We start from the raw sequence: 6,633 nt of genomic DNA, 5'->3' as shown, positions 1-6,633 counted from the left end.
ATTTGGAGTCCTATGTGCCTCACTTATCTGTATGTCAAGTTCTTTTCCCTTCCTTGGGAAGTTTTCTGCCATCACTTCTGTGAACAGTTTTTTTTATGTCATCTGCACTCTCTCCTGTTTTCTTCATTGACTCCAATCAGTCTTTTTTTTTGGTACCAGGGATTGAACTCAGGTCCTTGCGCTTGCAAAGCAGGAGGCAGAACCACTGAGCTAAATCCCCGGCCCCTCCAATCAGTCTTATGTTATTCTTCTTTGCATCGTCTAGCAGCTGCTGGATTGATTTCTCGTGTTCCCTTACAATTTTAAAGAAATTTTTCTTTTCCTGGTCACTAATTGCAATCTTATCTTCTATATCTGAAATTCTATCCTCACATTGGTTCACTCTGCTGCGAAGACTTTTGATGGAGTTTTTAATCTCTTGGAAATCTGTTTGCATCTGTTTTATGGATTCCATTTGTTTCCTATGTTGGGATTCCATCATGTTCCTCAGATCCTCTATTTTTTTAATCTGTGTCTTCTCTAGATTTATTAATCATGTCTTGCACCATGAGTACAATCTTTGCTGTTATCTGAGTAATTATTTCTGATTTCATTTTTCCCAGATCCACTTTTGTTGTCAGTTCAGAGAGTCCAGGTGGTTGAGTATCAGATTGTTCCATCTCATTTCCCTTTGTGGTTGCTGTAGGTGATCTGGAAGTCTGTTTTTGAGGCTTTTTTACGTGTCTTCTCTTTCCATGGGGTTGGGGGTTGCTTTTGGTGCCCGCTCGGCTCACCTTCTCTGACCTAGGAGTGTGGGATGGCGGCAGGGGAGCTTCCTTCCTGGTGCTGGGACCAGCTCACCTTCACAGTAGGTTATTTTTGATGTTTGTTCTTTCTGTTAGTATGAGAATAGTATTAGGCCTACTTTTATGTGTATAAAGTATATTAAGTTGTTAATGAATGCAAATTAAAACAACGCTGAGTTTTAATCTTACACCAGAAAGAATAGCTATTGTTAAGAAATCAAACAATAACAAATGCTGATGTGGCTGTGGGAAAAAAGGAACCGTTCTGTATTGTTGGTGGGAATGTAAACTACTACCACTACTGTGGAAATCAGTATGGAGATTCCTCAAAAAACCAAAAATTCCATTTGACCCAGCTATTCTCCTTCCAGGTGTCTTCCCAGAAGAGTTAAGAGCATCATATCACAGTGGTCCATGCATACTCGTGTTTATAGCAGCACAATTCATAACAGCTAAGTCTTGGAAGCAGCCTAGCTGTTCATTAACAGATAAATGGATAAAGAAAACTTGGTATTTATACACCACAGAGTACATTTTCCCTGTATTTACTGGCATTTGTGCTTCTTCTGAGAAGTGTCTGTTCATTTCAATGGCCCATATTGTGATTGCATCTTTTATTTGGGGGTTCTAAGTTTTTTGAGTTCTTTATGTATTCTGCATGTTAGTCCTCTGAGGAACAGGTGGCAAACATTTTTCCCCCATTCTGTGGGTTGTGTCTTCACTCTGTTGGTGGTTTCCTTTTGTGTGCAGAAGCGTTTTAATTTGATATGATACCATTTGTTGATTCTTGGTACTATTTGTTGTGCATCGGGGATTCTATTCAGGAAGTCCTTGCCTTCACCTATGTCGTCAAGAGTTTTACCTATTCTGTCTTCCAGCAGATTAAGGGTTTGTGGTTTACCATTTAGTTCTTTGACTCACTTTGATTTGAGTTCAGTGCACGGTGAGAGATATGGGTCTAGACTCAGTCTCCTGCACATGGTCGGCCAGTTTCCCCAGCACTATCTGCTAAAGAGTCCATCTCTCCTCCTGTGTGTTTCTGGGTCTTTTTTTATCTGTAAGTGCATAGTTAAGTAATGAAACTGGGATTTTCATGCACAGTTCCCAGACTGCAAGGCCATGCTGTATTCTGTATAGGAGCCTGGGCAGCAGAACAGGTGACTAAGTGATAACGTCTGATGTGAAATCGCTGCACTCTAGTTTGTCCACTCTGCCTCTAGAGTTTGGCCATGGAATCACATTTGGCATCCTGGGCAACCGACCTTAAAAAAATCCTCACAGCTATTTTGCTACCACACAGTCAGGTGCTAAGGTCATTCAGGAGATTTTGGGGGAAATCCTGCCTACTAACGTCATTTCCTTGGAATTCCTGGCCCTTGTTTTGACTCTTTTTCACCTTCCCACAGAGAGTCTCTTAGGGTAGAAGCACAGAATAGTTCATCACTCTGTGGGAAGCAGATACTCTAGTCTAAGTTTGACGTCGGTTCTTTTAGTTTTCTTGGTACACAGTCTTTTTGTGTACAAGGCAGTTACTTCATTGTAGCCTCTGTGGTCTGAAGCCAACTTGACTAGGTTTGAAAAGCTGGCTTCTGACCTTGGGCAAGTTAGTTGAGACTCTAGGCCTTAATCTTTCCATCCATATAGATGCCAGCAATAATACTACCCATTCCAGTTGTTAGGAAGATGAAATGAGTTATACATGTAAGGCACATAGAACAGTACTTGGAGTGTTTTAAACAATAAGTGTGAGGATTCCTTGCATATTTAAAAATTTCAGGTCAAGAAGTTTCTCTATTATGCTCTAGACTCTTAATTCAGGGAACTCAATAAAAGTTAAATGTTGGCTCCATCCCTTTCTTGTGGTTTTCTATTTTTTTCTTAATTTATTTCGTAGGCTCAGATTTCCTAACCTGCACCTGTTTTCATACATGAAGAGTCTATACAATCTCCTTTTGTTCCCATGGTGGTCCTACTTAAAAACTGAAAACAAAACAGAGGCTGTATGTGGCTTTGGGACTGGCTTAGCTGCTGCCTGGCTATAGGCTTTGTATACTTTGTCCTGTTTAGTTATCAAGTGTGTTGACTCGAACTTATTCTTACAGAAAATTCCCAGGCTCCCAAATCTTACTTTTTTCAGGCATACTACCCTAGAGACACACATTTAAGATAATTTTTTATGTATTCAGTTTTATGAAGATGTTGGTTTTCTTTTTAAAATTTACTTATAATTTTAATTTAATTAAATGATAGTTTTTTTGTGGTACTGGGGATCCAACCCAGGGTCTCAGGTGTGTTAGACAAGTCCCCGATCACTTATCATCCCCAGCCCTTATTTACTTATTTATCAATTTTGAGATGGAGTCTTCCTAAGCTGCCCAGGCTGGAACCTGTTTTATTATGTGACAATGAACAGGGTATACTATCTGTTCAACTTTTTCACTGCTCGTGTATTTGATCACAACTCTTACTGTTTCTTTTTGTGTTTTAAAGTTGGTCTTTGAGAAACACCAATGAGGAGTGGGGCTAATCCATGATTTACACCTTGGGTCTGGTCCTGACAGCCAGCTGTGATGTTTGGCATTGCCCATGTAGCTTCCTTGTGGACATTAGTTTTGCAGTAATTAGCGAGCTGGGAGGACAGCAAGTGCTCCTGTATCTCTCACAACCTCTATGTCCATCTGTTCCCTATGGCTCAGTAGTCTCTTTGGTTCTTTGTACAGGAATAATAAATTCAGAAGCTTCTAGAAGCTTCACAAATTGCAGCAAACTCCTGTTTTCGCAGTTATTTCAGTGTATTCATTTGGACAACCATAAGGTAAGAAATAGCCCAGCAGGTTTTTACTAATCCTTCTGGATCACTTTGATGCTGTAAGTGAACTAAAGCAGGACAAATTTAATCAACAGCATCTAACAGAGATGCAAGGTTCTTGTGACAAAGGTTTGAAAGTGTCCACATAAGATTATCTAAACACACACTAAAGATGACATCTCAGGAACTGCAAGAGGCCCAACAGTGGGTCAACTGCACCATACTTGCTCACTTGTAGGACCTTGGGCTGATGCCGACAGAGAAATGCATGCTGGGAAGACACCTCCACCCACCACAGCCTTGGTGTGTGCTGATATCCCAGAAGCTGATTACTGTGTGCCCAGAGGATTCACGCTGGGTGGGTCTATAGTCAGTTCTGCCCAAGAAGCACACAAAGTTTGGAATCAAACTAGCCTGGACTATGTTGTCTGTGGGGAACTAGTTTTTCCCAAAAAGTAGTTTTCTAGCAGCTTGGGTAGCTTGGAGCTGACTTTCCAAATTGTTGCTGTTTATGCTTTCGACAGTGTCATCTACAGAGCCCCTCACAATGCCCTGATTGTTGTGGTTTTCTTGCAGTGGAGAAGTAGCATCATCAAGAAAGAGGCTAATATTGTTCCAGTTTAGCATCTGGTCATCCTTAGCTTTCCTCGGCTCCTCATTGACTTCCATTTGGTGCGTGTCATTTCTAGACCGTCTTTAGTGAATCTGTTAGGATGGGCAGCTGTGAAGTAGCCTTCTCCTAGCTGGAAATGGTAAGGGGACAGAGTGGCTGAGGCTCCCCCTGGTGGTGCAGTGCAGGGCCCCTTGGGCGGCAGATGGGCTGCCCTCGAAATGTCCACCGAGGCTCACGCCAAAGCCGACATCTCTTTCTTTAAACATCCGCTCCTTCAGTAGGTTATAGGAGGTCAGACCTACTTCTGTGTTTCTTCTACCTGGGAAAGGAAGCAGAATGCGCCACTCCAACATATGCCTTGGCATGAACATTATTTTGAGCTGAAGCAATTGAGAAGCAGAAACAAGAAAAGCTCCCCGCCTTTCCCCTGGTTGTCTAAAATCAGGACATAAATTCACAAAAATGTCCCTTCTTCTCTACAAGGGAGGACAGAAGTTGGTCACTAAACTAAGACCATAGGTCTTTATCTGCCTTGGATTGCACCAGAGAAATTTGCATAATGAACTTTACTCACTAACCTTTTTCTACCATTTTTTTCTACCATTCGTTTCCCATGTGTTTGCCTGATCACAACTATACTACTGTGTGAGACTTAAGGTCCTTTTATTTTGTCTTATCACCTCTCTACAATTTTTTAGTATTGGTTGTTGAAGATGCCATTTAAGCCTGAGTTCAAAGCCACCTCTTTGGGCGATCAGTTATTCCCTGTGGATCTCCCATGTACATATGCGGTATACATGTTAACAAACTTTGGTTTGTTTTTCTCTTGTTAGTGTCTTTGTTTTTTGTTGTTGTTTTGTTTTTAGGAGCCCTAGTGAAGAGCTTGGAAAGATAGATGAAAAATAGTTCTTTCTCCTCTCATACCCACATACTTCAAACTGCCAATATTTAATAAATGAATGAACTGACTCTTGGCCTTCGAGGATCTTTGGGCTGAATTGACTAGACATGCCTCTTGCAAGAGATTAGTAGAGCATAGCAAACCACAGTGTAGAGTCAAACATGAAGAGCTGTGGAACAGATGGGAGCAAGGCAGACCTTTAGGGAAGCAGGTCTTTTAGAGATCACTAAACAGTACGAAAAATGGAGAGCAGAAACCATCCTGATTAAAATTTTTGTTTCTTTCCTGATTCTAGGTGGTAGTGGCCATAATGTAGTTACCAGAAATAAGCAACTAAAATGTGCTGGTTAATAATTTTGTTCTCTGGATTATAAACTTTTAAATATTATTTTCCTAGAAATTTAGAAGATATTAATGCACACAATTTATTTTGTCAGTTTAACAGAACTAGAAGTTAATTAAGAGGATTTGAGAAAGTTTATTTCTCTGCATTCTCCACTTTTTAAATAAATGACACATATTTCCAGTGTATAGTTTAATGAGTTTTATGTGACCAGCCATGAAACCAGCACCACAGAAAAGATAAACAATTATCACCACCCCCAAATTTTTCATAGCTCGATATAATTCATCTCTTCCTAACTTCTTCCCTATTCCACCCCTTCCCCGGGAAATCTCACCAATCTGTTTTCTGTACTGTAGAATTGTGTGCATTTTCTAGAATTTTACCTAGATGAACACATACTCTTTTATTTCATAATTTGAGATTCTTCCATCTTGTGTTATCAATAATTTGTTCCTTCTTGTTGCTGAGTAGTATTCAATTGTATGGTTTTCCATTGTCTATACAACAAATTAAATTACCACAATTTTAATGGCCTCAGAGTGCCATTGTTTGTTCTGTTGCTTAGGTCAGACATTTCAGGCTGTGTAAGGAGCTTGACCGCTTAGGGTCTCTCAAAGCCAGAGCAGGGTGTTGGCTGGCTGAGCTCTTCTCTGGAGGCTTTCATGAGAATCTTTTTCAGGCTCACTTGGGCTGCTAGGGGCTTCGGTCCTCTGTGGCCGGAGGACCTGAGGACCAGTTTCCTGGGTCTGGAGGAGGAGTCCGGGCTCCTGCGGGCTCCCGTCCTTGCGTGTGGCCCCCATCTTCAGACTCGATAGCACAGCAGGTCCTCATCCTTTGACCTCAATGGCCCTTTATTACCTTTTTTTGGAGAAAATTCTCTGCTTTTAAAGAGTTTTGAGATTAGATTGAATCCGCCCACATCATCTCCCTTTTTAAATACATTCTTTGATTTGCTAATATTTTGTTGAACATTTTTATGTCTAAGTTCATGAAATCTATTAGCTTCTAGTTTCCTTTTTATTTATTTATTTATTTACTTTTGGTACAGTCTGCCTTGTTTTGGTATCAGGGTAATGCTGGCCTTATGTTATGAGCTGGGAAATGTTCCCTCTTCAGCTTTCTTGAAGAGATATGCAAAATTGGTATTAATTCTTTCAAAGTGTGGTGGGAATTGCCAGT

General features: G+C 40.6%; 1 pseudogene; it reads right to left on the bottom strand.

Moving 5' to 3' along the window:
• Window positions 1-3,151: 3,151 nt before the first annotated feature.
• Window positions 3,152-6,254, bottom strand: LOC110350813 (importin subunit alpha-1-like; annotated as a pseudogene).
• Between the last annotated feature and the right edge of the window lie 379 nt (window positions 6,255-6,633).

This window comes from Heterocephalus glaber, unplaced genomic scaffold, assembly GCF_053883595.1.
Source record: "Heterocephalus glaber isolate CG9 unplaced genomic scaffold, H.glaber_assembly_v1.0 deba00000331, whole genome shotgun sequence".
In the NCBI taxonomy this organism is placed as follows: Eukaryota; Metazoa; Chordata; class Mammalia; order Rodentia; family Bathyergidae; genus Heterocephalus; species Heterocephalus glaber.
Note: the sequence above shows the minus strand (reverse complement) of the source record. Positions and strands in the feature narration are given on the sequence as shown.